The sequence below is a fragment of the Camelus bactrianus genome, chromosome 4, assembly GCF_048773025.1.
Source record: "Camelus bactrianus isolate YW-2024 breed Bactrian camel chromosome 4, ASM4877302v1, whole genome shotgun sequence".
NCBI classification, from domain to species: Eukaryota; Metazoa; Chordata; class Mammalia; order Artiodactyla; family Camelidae; genus Camelus; species Camelus bactrianus.
The window spans coordinates 104,440,970-104,458,744 of record NC_133542.1 but is presented as its reverse complement, the minus strand read 5'-3'; positions in this window follow the sequence as shown (position 1 = coordinate 104,458,744).

Below are 17,775 nucleotides of genomic sequence, written 5' to 3'. Positions count from 1 at the left end.
TAGAAGTTGAGTAGTGTATCACTGAATAGACGTATCATACATTTTTTACCCAGTCTTGCAATTATGGACATTTGAATTATTTCTAATTTTTAAGCTTTTACAATCAGTGCTAGTAATGAAAATTACCAAACATATGTCTTTGAGTGTTTCTGTTATTATTTAGTTATGGTTCTTACATATAGAAAATTAAAGCTTTGTGTCACACAGACTGATTTCACAAATCTTCCTATCAACCAACAATACTTAATGGAAATCCTTATATATATACAATTTTTGCACCTTTGTCAAACAAAACATTTTTACAAATTTTGAGGTGCAAAAGTCTTAAAATTTATATAACCAAATTCACTTTTTCTTTTTTGTAAAAACAAAATGTGGTTTACTCTATAGTTTAGTTTTAAAACAATAAAAATGGAACAATAAAACTTAGAGGAAAGTAAGCCTTGAACAAGAAGAAAAGGTCAATGCCTATTTTCCTGAGTGATATTTTGGGAAAAGATAAAATTGATCCAAAATCCCAATTCAAATGCATCATTTAATATAGATAAAGCTACCCATGTATTCTGTATTTTTAAAAGCTTATGACTTTTAATCCTTTTTTCCCCCATATGCAAGTACTATATGTTCATTTTTGGAAATTTAGAAAAAATACCAAAACATGTAAAGAATAAATTCATCCATAATCATGACACTTACAGGTCATTCAGATGGCATGTGAGTATCTCCTTCCAGGTGTTGTCTTTATACACATATGTATGCAAGCTACTCACACACACTACACACACACACACACACACACACAAATATTACACCACACAACTGACCCTCAAACAACGTGGGGGTTAGGAGCGCCAACCTCATTGCTGTTGAAAATCTGCACGGGCCCTCTCTGTACCCTGGTTCCTCCCCATCCTTGATTCTGTACCCATGGATTCAATCAACCGTGGATTATGTAGCACTTACAGTACTTAGTATTAAAAAAAAAAATTCTTGTATAAGTGGATCTGTGCAGTTCAAACCTGCATTGTGCAAGGTCAGTTGCACTATGCTTATTGTATTGCATCTTGAGGGTTTTATTCTTACTAATGTCTGATTTTGTCATTTAAAAGATAATTATAGGCTATTAAAATATTTGAGGGAAAAGTCATAATTTTGTTTGGGGTCACTGACTGAAAAAAAATTGTCTAATTAATTAATCCATACAAAGCATATCTGAGACATCCCTGTTGTGATGTGTATGTTCATTAACTGCATCCAAATTCTTGAAAGTGAGTATGCTCACTTAAGTTCTCAAGGCTAAGTGTCAGGACTATGGCAGTGACAGAACATAAGCTAACTGAAGGCTCAGGATATTGATAACGGAGCTAAGTTTTACTAGACAACTTTTATTGTTACATTGTCAAATACTATTAAACAAAAAAATTAAATCTGAATGAGAAAATATTGTAAAGCAGTGAAGAAATGTGTTTAGGACAAATGAAAAGAACCAACAGTACCTATCAGTGGGTCACTGTGATACATTTATTTACACAAGCAAAGAAGTACTTGTGAGTCTATGTGTATAATCTTTTCTGTTTTTTTCAAAGGCTACAGCTAGCAAAGGTGTGAAAAGCGTTCCTATGATTCTTGTTTCATAATTTAAAATTCCATATGATTCTGAAAAATAGATAACCGAAAAGCCGCATGCCAAAGTAAAATTGGCCATTGGAGTTAGGATCACAGGGGACGGGAAAACTGGAGGAGAACCCAGAATAGCTGAAACAGCAAAAATGTCAGTATTAATAAAGTATGAGTGAGATTCAGGAAAGCCACAAGGATCACACTGTAGTTGAAGTACCATTAAGAGGCAAATATCAGATTAAATCTATTAACTATGCATTCTCCAGAAAAGCAGTATTTCTTAACTTTCAAATAAAGAGGTTGACAGTTACATATTCAGGAAAACAACCATATAATTGTTTCTAGATTGTTTAATTTAGGCTAATAGTTTAGGGAATGTATCATTCAACCCTGAGTGATATACTGTAGTGTCTTATAGAGTTGAAATTAATCATATGCTAAATATTTACCTTTTATAGTCTTAGAAGCAGGATCCAAAGTATCTAGGAAAACTTGGGGCTAGCAATTAATGGAAAAGATGAACATGCAAGGAAAGAGAGGACTGAAGTAAACATTAGGGCATCATTAGGTACCGAATAATGAAGCTAATTCAATTTTTGCCTATGAGCCCCAGGGAAATTCAATTACAAGTCTTCAGTATGAAACCTATGGTGAAGGTCAAAAACAGCAACTAAGGAGGGTTAACAGACAAACAATTCTGTATTTTGAACTCCGGATCAGAATGGGAACTTGGGGCCTTTCAGGTATGCTTACTTTAGTCACATAATGTTTAAGGAAGAAGAGACAAGTTCATGGGGATTCTACACAGGGAGCTGCATCAAATCTTTCTACTCTCATCTATTTCTGCTCTCTGTTTGTTCCAGAAAAAGGACAGAAATAATTGTACCTTTAACTGAAAAAATCCTAAAGCCTTACAAACAACATACAATGTGGCAATACAACACCAAGGAGGGCAATAATGTGAAGCGCCTACTCACAAATTAACTGAGCCACAATAAATCGTGATACCTATTCTAGAATCAAGCATTTCACCATGGTAATTTATTTAGTTTTGTTTATTTTAAAGTAGAGTATTTTTGAGGGTGGTTTTCTTTGATTTCAACTCTATAAATCACATGATTTACAAAAATTAATGTTTAAATTGAATGAAAATTTCAGTAAATTTTAGTTTATGATTCCATTTATTTAATGTTCCATTTTATATATTTTCAGAAAACAGAGTGAATAGTCAAGAAAAAAAAGCAAGGAATCACCCTTGAATTTGTTTCTTTTTGAAGGTTGGAAATATAACAGGGAAACCTCCTATATAAAAAAGGACAATATATGAATATTCTAAGCCATTACTGAGATGGCTTTTGGAAACCATGGCTGATGGAACATTTCATTCTAGATGTATGGGTACCGGAGGCAATTCCTTCTTTCCGGATTATTTTCATTTCCCTTTACTTGAGTATTCACAGCATGTCACTATCCCTTCTCCCTGTGAAATAAACTAAGGCTGCTGTGAGTACTGGTCCTGATTCAGAATCTTTTTCATCTTAATCATCAAGTTTTGCTTACAACTATCTTCTGAATTTGGGTTCATGGCTCTCCCAATATGGCTTTCCCTTCTCTTGGGTTAATGAACTATTTAATTGATTAATAAGTTCCGAGAACTGCTGAACTACAGACTGATTCTACGTCCCCCACCCTTTATTAAACAGTAGAAGGACACCATGGTCATAGGGTTTTTCTTTTTAAAATTCCCGTCATGTGAAAGTAAATCCTATGGAAATGAAATGGGAACATGTGTGTGTGTGTAAAATCACAAATCTTAATAAATAAACTTTGATCCAGTGATCATAATTCTTGGAACTAATGCTTAAAAAGCTTTCAAAATATATGTATTAAAAAGTAATTACAGCATTATTTCTAATAGTGGAAATGGAAAGTAACTCACGTTATAATATAAATATGTCAGAAGCTTAACAAAATAGCTTGTGGTCATTTACTTAAAAGAATGTTATGATGCTTCCTGTTTCTGTCAACATGGTGAATTGACAAGGACACCTGAGCCCCTACCTCAGTTAGACATGGAGAAATCACAGAGGCAAACATAGGATAATAGAGGTAGTAAAAGGGGTACACTCATTCTAATGCATCATGTCAGCTTGCGTGGCTTGTTCATCATTCCACTGGTTTCTGCTTATCCCAGCAGGGTCTTTTTTATGTTTGGCTTGACCCTCTACCCACCCAGGTCCCAAGATTCAGCATATTCCCAAAACAATTGGGAAGCCACTGCCCTCTGCTTCCCTGGAAAATTCAGGTAACTCTGTGGAATTTCATCTATAGATTTTTTTTTAATCCCCAGGTTTTTATTGGCTTTAAAAATATATATGACTTTTAATTCCTCTAGTGGTTTCCTAATTTTTACAAGGGAAACAGTTCTATGTTGGGAAGCAAAATATCTGGAGACTGTGGGGGAGCCAAACTTGACTCCCTAAAATGTCTCCCGGCATGCAAATTCTTTTAGCTGAAATGAAAACAATGAAAACCCAAAAGACTTAGGAAGAAAATTTGACCTTCCTGCTAACTGCCTTAAAAAAAAAAAAAGGACTGTTCCCAGAATAGAGCTATCATCAAAGACATCTGCAAAGGATATGCGCTACATTGGTGGGGGAACTCTAGGCAGGGGCTAGAGAGAGGACTTCCTTCTGTTTTCCATTGTCTCCACAGGATCCAGCAAACATTTACCAAACATTTATTTACCAAACATTTGCTTTTCTATCTCCATGTAAGTTGCCTTCCTTCTCTTTGAAGTATCAAACCACCACTTGCAGTATCTTCTTTAGTCTTTAGCTGAAGGTGGTATTAAAGATGAGTGTTTCTGTCATTTTGGCAAGTTTCTCAGTTTTCCTGGGTCTCTCCCATGTACACATGTTATTAACTTTTGTTTGATTTTTCTCCTGTGAATATGTTTCATCTCAGTTTAATACTTAGACCATCCAGAAGAACCTAGAATGGTAGAGGAAAATTTCTTCCTCCCTGACAAGGAGCCTGAATTCATCATAATAGTGATAACTACTAGCAATTTTTTGACAACCACTGTGTGTCAGTTTCTGCCCTCATCACTTTATACACAATACCTCAGTTAATGCTTTAAACTAGGTAGTTATCACATTCTAAGTCAAGAAAAAAGAGAATAATAGATGACATCTCTATAAATATCATGTATCTAGAAAGGTATGCTACAACCTGAACTTTGAACCCAGATAGAATTGGCTCCAAATATCAAAAAGACATTGGCTTTCCTTTATATAGACAACATGTAATAGTGTTATCAGCCTGAAACCTATCAAGAAATTTTATGTATAGAATTAACGGGGGCCTGAGGAGATACAGCTGATGCTTGGTGTTTCTGTAGATACCCACAGACTGCCTCCCGGCACAGCTGAGATGGAGGGAAAAAAGAGCAGGCTCCAGCAGGTGGTGACTAGGAGAAGGGGGCCATGACCCCACTGTCTGAGGCACATTCCTGAGTCGTTTTACAGGTAGTTACTGTCACTACCACCAGAGCCGAGGACGCTAACTGCATGATGACCAGATCCCTGAATAGAAAGCAATTACTCCTATCTAAGTTTCTGGAGGAAGCTGCAAATTCAAAAAAAAAAAAAAAAAAAAAAAAACCCATGAACTAATTAGAACCAACCAGCCTCAAGATGGCAGAGGATTTGACTTCCAGTAGACCTTAAGCCTCATTATACAATCATCGTAATGCATTAGCATGCTAAATGACACATCCACCAGTGCCATGACAGTTGACAATTCTCATGACAACAGTTGAAAAGGCCATAATAGGACTGAAAAAAAGGCAATTGTCTCCAGCCCACTTGGAAAGAGGACATGATGGCAGAAGCCTCCAAAAAAAGTCCACATGGCTGGACCCAGAGATAGAGCTGTCTCCACTGGTCATCCCGGCTGATGGCTCCCTGCTTGAGTGCTTTCTTTTCTTTTCATCTTTTGAGCAATAAAGCAGACTGCCTTTCACTTTGTCCCTCTGCCTCTGCTGAAAATTCTCTCTCAACTGGAGGGCAAGGACCCATACCTTTGGTGGGCTTTCCAATGTGTGGATGTCTCTATCCACTAACAAAAGTATCCTCAGTTTGCTGACCAATGTTACAGTCACTGAATCAGAAAATGGGAGGAATCAGCCTTACGTGTTATATGCTTTTATGTCATGTAGCAAGACAGGACAGGGATAGTCAATGATGGACAAAAGCTGCTGAAGATTAACAGCTGATTCTAGTATTCTATAGATGATTGTTAATTTGGGAGCATTAGTGAAGTATACGTTTTAGAGATAGGTATCAGAAGAGTAGAAAAAAATTCCATTGGACCTGAAGAGCACTGCAGCAATTAAGGAACAGATCCTGGTTTGATAAAATTGCAAGAGACATAAGCACCTCTTTGGGTAAAATGGATCCAATCCAAACAACTCTGCTTTTAGTACTCGCATGAAACAGTGTAATAATCTGAATGAGAGGGCTCTGTTTTACACACACAGAAAAGCATCCCAAGAGGGAAAAAAAACCCTAAGAAGGAAAACAGAAACTGAAATACTTTTCCTCTGAATCAATATTTTACAGTGGGGGAATGATACTTCTCCAAAATGACATTCAGATTTTCCAATGAAAATGTAGATCTTTATCTTTCTGGCATTCATCTTTTTTCTTCTCTGAGCCAAAACTCATAAAGATTAATGCAGCATATGTTGGAGATGGAAATGATGATTTTGGCAATGTCTACAATATCCTGAAGCTCTGGCAAAATTTTATCAGTTTTAGTTGTTTTTCTCACATTGGTGTAAATTCTCCCGGGGGTGGGAGGGAGACTATTCTTTCAAAAATTGAAGAAGTTTGCTTTTAATCTAAGAAAATTTCCACATCCGTGGCTTTCTATCTTCTTGATTTAAATGCCATTATATTTTAAACATTATCATTTTTTATTAGAAGTCAACTCCAAATAAGTCTTCCTGAATTTTCTGTTAATATTTGATTAGTTGTTGTAACAGACCAATAAATATAAACATGATACACTAAAAATTATACAAGATGACTTGACCACTATGTTATTAAATTCTCCTCTGTCTAGCCTTCTACTCCACGATCTCTGGTTCAGAAATCCCAAGATGCCTCCAGATGTGTTCCCTCATTCCTGCCGGCAGACATCAGTCACGTGTATCTGACCAATTCTTTTGGTGAGTGAACTATTTCTTAAAACACCAAGGAATGAATGACTCCCCACTTTCAAAATATGCTGTAAAGTGATCTGAGTTATCAGTCAGCAGGCAAAGATGAGGGATCATATCTCATGGAAAACAAGCATCCTTTGGGAGCTAGTATCTCAGTGAGATCCATGTAGTCTCTAAGCCAATCATCTCATTTAAACAGAGGAGGTAACTGCACCTTATGGCTGCAAAGTGCAGGAGAAGGTGGGCTTTAAAGATTTACGGACTTTTCTGCCAAGATATCTACATTCCAAGTCACAAAGTCATATTCTTTCTCTATCCAGGGCACTAAATTTTGCCCAGAAGACTGAGAGAGACCAAGTTGGTTTCTGCATCAACGTTTGAAGCACAAACAAACAAAAAAATGGCCTAAGAAGACTACAGGCTGTGTACTAGATGTATATATTTTCTATTCCATAAGCCCATGAACAGATTTAGGGCCTATATTACAATGAGCTCACCTGCTTGGTCACCTATAACCTTAGCACCTTGTAGTTTTCAATCACCTGTTAGGACAGATCATCTTTTCCTCTCTGGGTTAGGAACCAGATTCCTCAAATTTGTGCACATCAGGAAATTGTCCTACCAAGAAAACTGCAACTTCTTTAGAAGATCCAGAGTCTATGTAGGAAGAGAGCACCATTGCTTCCAAATGTCAGTGCTGTAGAGCTCTGTTGAAACAATTTCTGCACTCATCAGTTTCAACACTGAATGTGGCCTTGGAATTCAGCTTTTGTCCTTTTAGAATATGACTGCCATCCCGTCTGGGATTACCTCATCTACTCAAAAACCAGGGCCCGCAGAGGATCTTCTCCAGACTTCAGCTATACAGGAGATAACCAAAACATCAACCTGCTTACAGGACACATCATTACTTGCTCTCAAAAGCAAAGGCATTAATACTTCATTTCAAATTTTCATGTAACTGTAACACTTTCCTCATTCACAGTATTTCCTATGTTTTTTTTAACTTTCTCTTAGTTATTCCCCAGGAGTTTAGACTTTGTATCATTTCCTAGGAATTCACATTCATGACTGCGTCTGCTTTAAAATACTAGCTTTAAGCTGCACTGAATCTCCACTTTTCTAATAATAAGTTAGCGTATTAGTCTTGCTTCTTAAGATCAACTGAAAAATAAACACCTTCTGTTAAGTGCTAAGAGTGAATCTACTACACCTAGCTTCTTCCTTGGAGGATATTACCATTGAATTGGGAGAAAAACATGTCCTTGAAAATAAAACCATAATGTAAAAAAAGGTACAGGGTATGACATCATTATACTTAAAAATGCGAAATTCTACATTTAGATTGGCACACTGATATAAAAATCTATATGAGTATTTTTTGCATGAAGAATACTTTTTCACAAAAATAAAATCATTTATACTATATATGGAAGAAATACTATATAATGGAAGAAAAGCTATTTCCTTGTACCGTGTCTAGTATTGTTTTAGATACTTGTCAGCCACTGTAATATTTCATTCTTACATGAGAATACCAAACTGTCAAGTATAATATTATGCATCTTATTTTACAGATAAGGAAACAGAGGCCAATATCAGATAGTCAGATTATTCAAGACCACACACCTATTATGTGACATCAGATTTACTATTTCTTTTACAGTATCACATTTCCAACTAAACAATCACAAAGCAATCTACTACTTTTCTGGTTTTGACTTCCTACTGCCAACTACTGGAAAACTTAATTATATTTATATTCTGCCATGACTCTTGTTTTTGCGACTCCTACAAGCACTTCTAGGCTAGCTCCCATTGTTCCTCTACCACTGCCATTATTCTATTATTACTAGTGTTACTACCATTATGAACACCACTACTGTCACAGAACAGGCAGTCACAACTATTTCTTGAGCACTAGATGAACTTCAGGCAGATGGGAAGTGTTTACACTCATCTCCTACTATCCATATGATACTGCTGTGCAAAATACATGTTAATAAACATGAGTCAGACAGACCTAGGTTTGAATCCCAGTTGTTCTGTGATTTTTGGCTCTGTAAGTTATAACTTGAAAATGATTTATAAAGTTATGTAAGAAAATCTGCTTATAAAAAATGTATATAATCTCATCATTCAGAAATATTAATGTTAACATTCTCATGTATTTATTCATTTTTTCCTAGTGAGTGTTTAAAAATGGGATCATGCTGTAAATATGTAAAGAAAATTCTTATACTTATAGATATTTCAGATTGTTTTCTCAAGATAAATTCCTAGAAGTGTAAATACTGGATCAATGGCTATAGAATTCTAAGAGAATCCTTCGTATATTGCCTTTAAGATTGCCTTTAAGATTTTACCTAAATGCATTCCTCAGTAATGCTTTCCTCTTATATGTTTGCCTACATTATCATTTGTTTCTTATGTTAATATGTTAATTAATAGGATTATCTTTTGTGTTTGTTTTATTTAGCATTTCTTCAAGTATGAGGGAGTCTGAATATATTATAGGAATTGGTAGCTTGAAATTTTTGGAAAAATGTGTTTTCATATTTTGTTCACTGTTATTGGTGTATTATTTTTTAATTTTCAAATTTTATTCTTGATTTGTAAAATTACTAGTACTCTAATGACATTAACCCTAATACTTCTAATACCTTGAATATATTTATCTTAATTTGTCATTTGATGATTCACTATTTTCTATGTTAGGAAATTGTTTTTCATTTCAGTGTTTTATAATTGTTTTCTTTCATGATTTCTTATGTAATTGTTATACATTTATAATCTCTTTCCTTTTATTGTAAATTTATGTTTATTTATATGTTCTTCTAGTTGTTATCAGATTTTATTATCTAAAAAACAACTCTTAGAGTCCTGGGGTTTAATTTTAACTTGGTACATGTGGTGAGAATGGAATACAACACTATTTTTATTTTTAATTATTCCAAAATCACAACAGCCCTTATGAGGATACTCCTCCTTTCCTATATGAAAAAGGTCATCTTTACATATAGTAAATACTTGTATATAGATCTGTACTACTTCCAAGATCTCTATTACTCTGTCTACTTTTGCAAGACAGCTGATATATAAAATTATTTATTAGACTTTAATTTGTTTAAACATGATTATTATTGTGGGGTCTGGCAGGCCAGTGTGTGGGCAGTAAAATAATTTGCCAGAGACAAAGGAGGAAGAGAGTAACAGAGTTTATCAGATACGCTGCTACAGGCAACAACAGGCCACTATGAGAGGTGTCTACGTACAGAGAGTTGGTTGCTGAGGTCTTTTATAAATGAGGGTAAACTTTAACTCCTTGTTCTTCTATGATATCAGGCACAAAGTGGGTTGTAGGGTGCATGATAAGCTCATGCACAATTCTCTGCCTGGTGGAGGTGACAGCAAAGGGAGACGGTGGTGAAAGGGTAGGGCTGGGGATTCTGGTAAGGGGTTGTGATTTGTGGTAGGGGTTTGTGACTGGTCCAGGTGGCCAGGCTTCCGGGCATTGCGCAGATGATCATTCTCTCAGCTCAGGCAGGTATGTATTAGGAAATGAATGTTCTTTGTTATCTCCAAAGGGCAGCAGACAGTCACCTGAGCACCTTGGAGCAGCAATATGCCAGATGTCTGTGCACCTCACAATTATGTTATCCCTGCTCATTGCTCTTTTTTTTCCAAATGTTCCTAGATATCAATATTTAAAACTACATGAAAAGCATGACCATCACCGATTTACTAGTCTTCCTCCTTCAATTTAGTGAGATCTGAGTTCCTATGAGGACAGACCACTAAGTAATTCTGTAACTATACCTGGGTGATATACAAAGCCATTCTGACTCCTTTTCAACTGCAAAAGGAAGTAATGCTTAGTATTGTTTTCATGGAGTTGATGAGAACACTAAATGAGATAAAACATGGAAGTACTTCGGTCAGGGCTTGGGAGAACATAGCGATGACAAGGCATCTCCAGTTTTCACATGCTAGAAAATCCTGTTTCCTTTAATGCAACTTTGTTTTTCATCTCCTTTGCCAACAAACATGAAATAACTGTTTCAAGGTTTCTGGTCTCTCGAAGTCTCAAAACTGGCACCACCCAATACATTAAAATTAAACTTATTCATTATTTTCTTCTTGCTAATCAGAATTTCTGTCCGTTTGCCAGGACTGTATCCACTTGTTTCCCTTTCTAGTGGAAAAGCCTGGAGTCTTTTCTTCAGCATTCTTGAAACCCTACCCAGATTCTAATCAACTCCCACAACCACAACTCCCACACATACATTAGCCCTTCGTTCTGATTTTCTGCACTTATTTTTTATAGTTTTCCCAGACAGTTTAATTCTTGTGTGTATATTATTTCCTATTAGTCACTGAATTATGTCCCTTATTTCTATAAACTCATTAATCCTTGAGAGAAATTAGGACAAAATTACTATTTTCTCATGATTGCCTATCATGGAATACTCACATTACTCAATACATACTAATAAGTTGACAGAAACAAATTGCAATCCATGAAATATGGAGGGACTCTGCTAGCTCTGAAAGATGACTGGTACAAAATTAAGATGAGATAACTTTTGCTTTTTTATCATGCTTCCTCACTATGTCATAATTTCCAAAGACTGTTATAGGCCATTAAATGTTTAATTCAGAAAATTAATATTAATTCATAGATTGCAGTTTCCATGATGACACAAAGATACAGGAGCAAATTGTAAAAGTACAGGATTTAATTATAGCTGACTTATTTAAATGTTAATAACAGCTCTCAGAACTGATCTGTATTGAATATCCCACAGTCTAGTGATGTAACTAAACATTATCTGTTATTTAAAAAAGGCTCCTGGCTTATAAAGGTAGCCCACTGAGGTGCTGAAGAATCTAACAAAATAATTCACAGAAAAATCCAAGAGAATGTATGTTTTAGGTTAAAAGGAGTGTCACACTAAGCTCTCCTTTTTTCCATTAATAGATCTGTGCAAGTAATTTAAATAAAAGTAACTATTCAACTTAAGGAGAGAACATTTATATTCTTTATTAATGTTCTGCATTAATAGTGCCATGTTGCATCATTACTGTCCTTGACCACAGATGTAAAATTAGATGAATCTTTCTGTGTTTACAAGTGATAAAGAGAGTTATGTCTGCAAATATTCTTTTATTAGGAAAAGAATAAGGAAAGGAAACAAATGAAGTGTCCTGTGAAGGTCACTATTTACACAAATGTATTCATTTGCAAGAACACACATAACAAATATGTTCCTTTATGTATTAACAAAGTAATTTCATGGCTGAATAAATGCATGTAATTAGCTATCATGTTTCAGCATAATAGTGGCTTTATCCATAGTCAGTGAATGATAGTTAAACTGGGAGCTGTGAAATGGAGCCTGTGAGTAACACAGCAGCAAGCGTTTCTTAATAGCGGTAAAACGTGTGTACAGCACGAGGTGGTTTTATAAGGCCCTTTGACATACATTATCAAATTTAATCTTCAAAATAATCAAAACAGTTTGTTACCTAGGATAGGAGTTTAATTTCTAGTGAACAGGTGTAGCAAATGAAGCACAGGAATACTAAAGACATCTCTTCCCAACGTCACTTATTGTAGAGTTAAAACAAAAACATTGTAATGTTATTTGCAGCAACCTGTTGGACTTAGAGATCATCATTCTAAGCAAAGTAAGCCAGAAAGAGAAAGAAAAATATGATATCACTTATATGTGGAATCTAAAAAGGTGATACAAATGAACTTATTTACAAAACAGAAACAGACTCACAACATAGAAAACAAACATGGTTACTGGGTGGGAAAAAGGGTGGAAAGGGATAATTTGGGGGTTCAGGATTTGCAGATACTAACTGCAATATATAAAATAGATGAATAACAAGTTCATACTGTATAGCATATGGAACTACATTCAATATCTTGTAGTAACTTAAGGTGAAAGAGAATATGAAAACGAATATATGTATATTCATATATGACTGAAGCATTGTGCTGTACACCAGAAACGGACACACTGTAAACTGACTATACTTGAATAAATAAAAAATAAAAAATAAACAAACATACCTCTCCTGGTTCCAAATTGCATGGTATTTCCCTTATAATTACAACCCTTATTTTTCCTTTTCATTTGGTGTCTTATGCCTTATTACCTAAAATATATATTTAATCTGGATACAGGGCTCTGACTTATTTTCTGTCTCAGAACTGAAATGATTATCCCCCCTCAGCTTCTAGATTTTTTTTATGGTTTCCTTTGCTGTGCAGAAGCTTGTAAGTTTCATTAGGTCCCATTTGCTTCTTCTTCCTTTTATTTCTATTGCTTGAGTAGACTGTTCTAGGAGAACATTTCTGAGATGTATGTCAGATAATGTTTTGCCTATATTTTCTTCTAGGAGGTTTATTGTATCTTGTCTTATGTTTAAGTCTTTGATCCCTTTTGAGTTGATTTTTGTGTATGGTGTAAGAGAGTGTTCTAGCTTCATTACTTCACATGCTGCTGTCCAGTTTTCCCAACACCATTTGCTGAAGAGACTGTCTTTTTTCAATTGTACATTCTTGCCTCCTTTGTCAAAGATTAGTTGACCAAAAGTTTGTGGGTTCATTTCTGGGCTCTCAATTCCATTCTATTGGTCCATATGTCTGTTTTTGTACCAATACCATGCTGTCTTGTTTACTGTAGCTCTATAGTATTGTCTGAAGTCTGGGAGAGTTATTCCTCAAGCCTCTTTCTTTTTCTTCAGTAATGCTTTGGCAATTCTAGGTCTTTTGTGGTTCCATATAAATTTTATTATGATTTGTTGTAGTTCTGTGAAGTATGTCCTGGGTCACACTAACTCCATTCAATAACAATTCCTAGTTAAGATAAACCTTGATACTTTTGGGAATTTACAGTATATTGGAATTTAAATCTTACACACTCAATTGTAATTCTCTGCTTTTTCCTTAAATGATTACTTGACTGTGAGGAATATCTCTTTCCATATTTTTGTCGATATATTATGTATTCCTATATATTGTATTTATAAAAACTGTCCCTTATATAGTGACAGGAATGTTCTACAATATGATTTTTTTCTAGTTATCACATGAACCTGTAGTTACTTGATAAAATTCTGTCTGAAATTGAAAGTATTAATTCAAGAAGGAGGGTTTTTTTTTAATGGCAAAATCATTGCCATTTTTTGGCATCATCTCGTTTCTTGTGAACAGTAGTAATGTTTAGGAATAAAAGTTAAATTTCTTCCATTACTACCATAAATGTATTACAATTCTCATTATGTCAAAAACCTAAGCATGTTTCTGTTATCAAGAAGTAATAAGTAGATAAGACTAATACTTTTCAATGAAATATTAATAAATATAAGTGGCCAAAAACATTAGACATAAGGCATGTCAAAGAAGAAATTGTTCAAAAGAGAGTATGTTCAGAGGACCTGATTATTTTTGTTGTTTTAATTTTACTTTATCTGGTTATTGATTTTTATGATCAATAATTTGATTACTTTAATTCTAAGCAATTTCACTTTAAGTAGTATGTACTAATAGCATTGAATATGAAAAACATAATGATTTTCAAAGTTTAAGAATATTAATTACTTAAACATTCACACATTAAGAACATGCCAACAACTTTTTATATGGTGTATGGAATTATATTATATTTACCCTTTAAAACAAATTAGAGTCCATTCTGTAAAGTATCAGACTAGCCTTGAACATATTATGGTCTTGAATGACACCGAGGCATGAATAATTCTTTTGCAATTAAATGTAGTAGATTCACAATTAGTTGGTGTTTTAATAAATGGTCTTTGAAAGTGTTTCAGATAAGCAAAAACTAGCTTTATTTGCTTTATGTTTTCATATACTGTCCTCTAAAACAACCAGTAATGAGTAAAAGGGAATAGGAGCATATATGTTAAAATACCTCCTCACCGGGCAGCAGAAGTAACCGGAAAGCCACATGCAGAAGGAAACTGGACCTCTATCCTATACCACACACAAAAATCATCTCAAAAAAGAATTGAAGACTTGAACATAAGGCCTGAAGCCATAAAATTCCTGGAAACAATTATAAGAGGTAAGATTCTTAACAATGGGCTTGGCAATGATTTTTTTTCGATTTGACACCAAAATTAAAAAAAAAAGTCGGACTATATCAAAATTAAATATTTTGCTCAGGAAAGGAAACAGTCAAGAAAATGAAACTGCAACCTATGGAATGGGAGAAACTACTCACAAACCACGTGTCTGGTTAAGTGGTTACTATCAAAAGTATACATGGAACTCAGACAACTCAATATTAAAAAACAATAATAAGCCAATTAAAAATGGCCAAAGGACCTAAAATGACACTTTGCCAGAGAAAACATACAAATGACCAACAGGTCCATAAAAAGGTGCTCATCATCACTAATCATCAGGGAAATGCAAATCAAAACCATAACACAGTGTCACCTCACACATATGAGGATGGCAATTATTCAAAAGACAAGAGATAATAAATGCTGGCAAGGATGCGGCAGAAAGGAAGCTCGTGTACACTGTTGGTGGGAGTGTAAACTGATACGTTACTATGGAAAACATTATGGCGGTTCCTCACAAAATTAAAAATAGAAATATCATATGATCTAGCATTATCATTTCTGGATGTGCGGTTGACCATTGAACAATGTGGAGTTTAGGGGTGGGGACTTCCGTGCAGCTGAAGATCTGCATATAAGTTTACAGTCAGCTCTCTGTATCTACAGTTCCCCAACTGATATTCAAACACAGATCATGTAGTACTGTGGTACGTATTTATTTTTTAAAAATCAACATATAAGGATACATATAGTTCAAACCTGCATTGTTCAAGGGTCACCTGAATATCCAAGGGAAATGAAACCATTCTCCAAGGTACACCTGCACTCCCATGCTCACTGCAGCATTATGCACAGTAACCAAGGGATGGAAAGTAGGTAAATGTCCATCAGTGAATGAATGGATCAAGAAAATGTGTTTTATGTATAAAACAGAATATTATCCAATCTTACAAAAAGAAGGAAATCCTATCATTTGCAGCAACATGGATGAAACTGGAAGGCTTTATGCTACGTAAAATAAGCTAGTTGGAAAAAAAGGCAAATATTGCACAGTATCACTCACATGTGGAATCTAAAAGCAAGGGGATAAAAAGTCAAATTCATGGAAACAGAGAGTAGAAAAGTGGTTGCCAGGGTGGGGGAAACAGAGAGAGGATGGCAAAGGGGTACAAACCTTCAGTTATAAGACAAAGAAGATCTGAGGATTTAATGTGTAACATCGTGACCCCAGTTGATAACACGGTATTGTGTAACTGAAATTTGCTATGAGACTGAAACTTTACTATTCTTACAAAAAAAAAAAAGGAAATCTGTGAGGTGATAGATTGTTACGTGTTAAAAAATTTAGAAACAAATAAAAGGAAATTCTTTTAAACCTTGTCTAGTAAACTTCTGATTCTCTTCCTGGAGTGCCTTGGGAGTTCAGTGCCTGAACTTGTTCTCTTTGTGTATCTCTGTGAAGTCACAAGTTGTCATCTCACACACTATAATTATTATAATCACTGTTGTTAAGAGAACTACTAATTGTCACAGCCACACTATTCTTCAATACTTCAACCTTTTTGGTCAGTCCAACTCATGACACAACTGATAATTTGGTGGAGAAATGTACTGTCACTGCATCTGCAAACTACAAAGTTTCTCTTTCTATCCAACAAGAAAGTCACTCATACACTCCTCAAATAATTAAGTAACCTACTCTGAAGTTCTGCCTCGTGGGCTGGTCCTGACGTCAGTGACTGTGTCATTTAGGATCTAGTAGAAAACAGGATGCTCAAATGTTTAACTGAGGGGAGTTTGAGGAAGAGATTATTTACAGATATGCTTGTTAAGTATAGGGATGGTAAAATGCTCAAGACTAAAAGGAAGAAGTCATTACTAACCTAGTCTGACAGGGCAAGGGCAAAGGACACTTATCAGAGCATGAAAATACTTTGAAGCCTAGAATAGAAGCCATTTAATAGGCAGCGTAACCATAGAACACTGACAATGCCCATGGGGAAAGCAACTATCCTAGTTTCTTATTCCCCAATCACTTCTAATTTCTACTGAAGTTTCTTATTAGCAAAATCCAACCAGATACTTAAATATAAGACATATAGAATTGTAGTCCATAGAAGTCAAACTCCTAGTAGCCTAGACAGGACAAAAAGAGAAAAAAAAAAAAAAGGCAGAGAAGGCATTAAATGAGACAACACAAAGAGAGAATACTAGATACCAACCAGAAGTTTGACCATGAAATTGTCTACTGGAACCAAGTGCTGGTGAACTTGTGAAGCAATGAGAACTGCTGGTAAGAGAGTAAACTGTTACAAATACTTCAGTAAAGAGTTTTCAATCCTCTATTGTCATTAAAAATAATTATATTCCTTGTAAATTGGTGCAGCTGCTGTGGAAATCAGTATGGAGTTTCCTTAAAATAACTAAAAATAGAATGGCCATATGATCCATCAATCCCATTCATGGGCATGTATCTGAAGAAATCTTTAATTGAAAAGAGACATGCACCCCAATGTTCATAGCAGCATTATGTACAATAGCCAAGATGTGGAAGCAACTTAAATATCCATCAACAGATGAATGGATAAAGACACACATACACAATGGAATACTACTCAGCCATAAAAAAGAATGAAATAATGCCATTTGCAGCAACATGGACGGACCTGGAGATTGTCATACTAAGTGAAGTAAGACAGATGGAAAACACAAATATCATATGATATCACTTATATGTGAAGTCTAAAAAAAAAATGACACAAACAAACTTATTTACAAAGCAGAAATAGACTCACAGACATAGAAAACATATGGTTGGT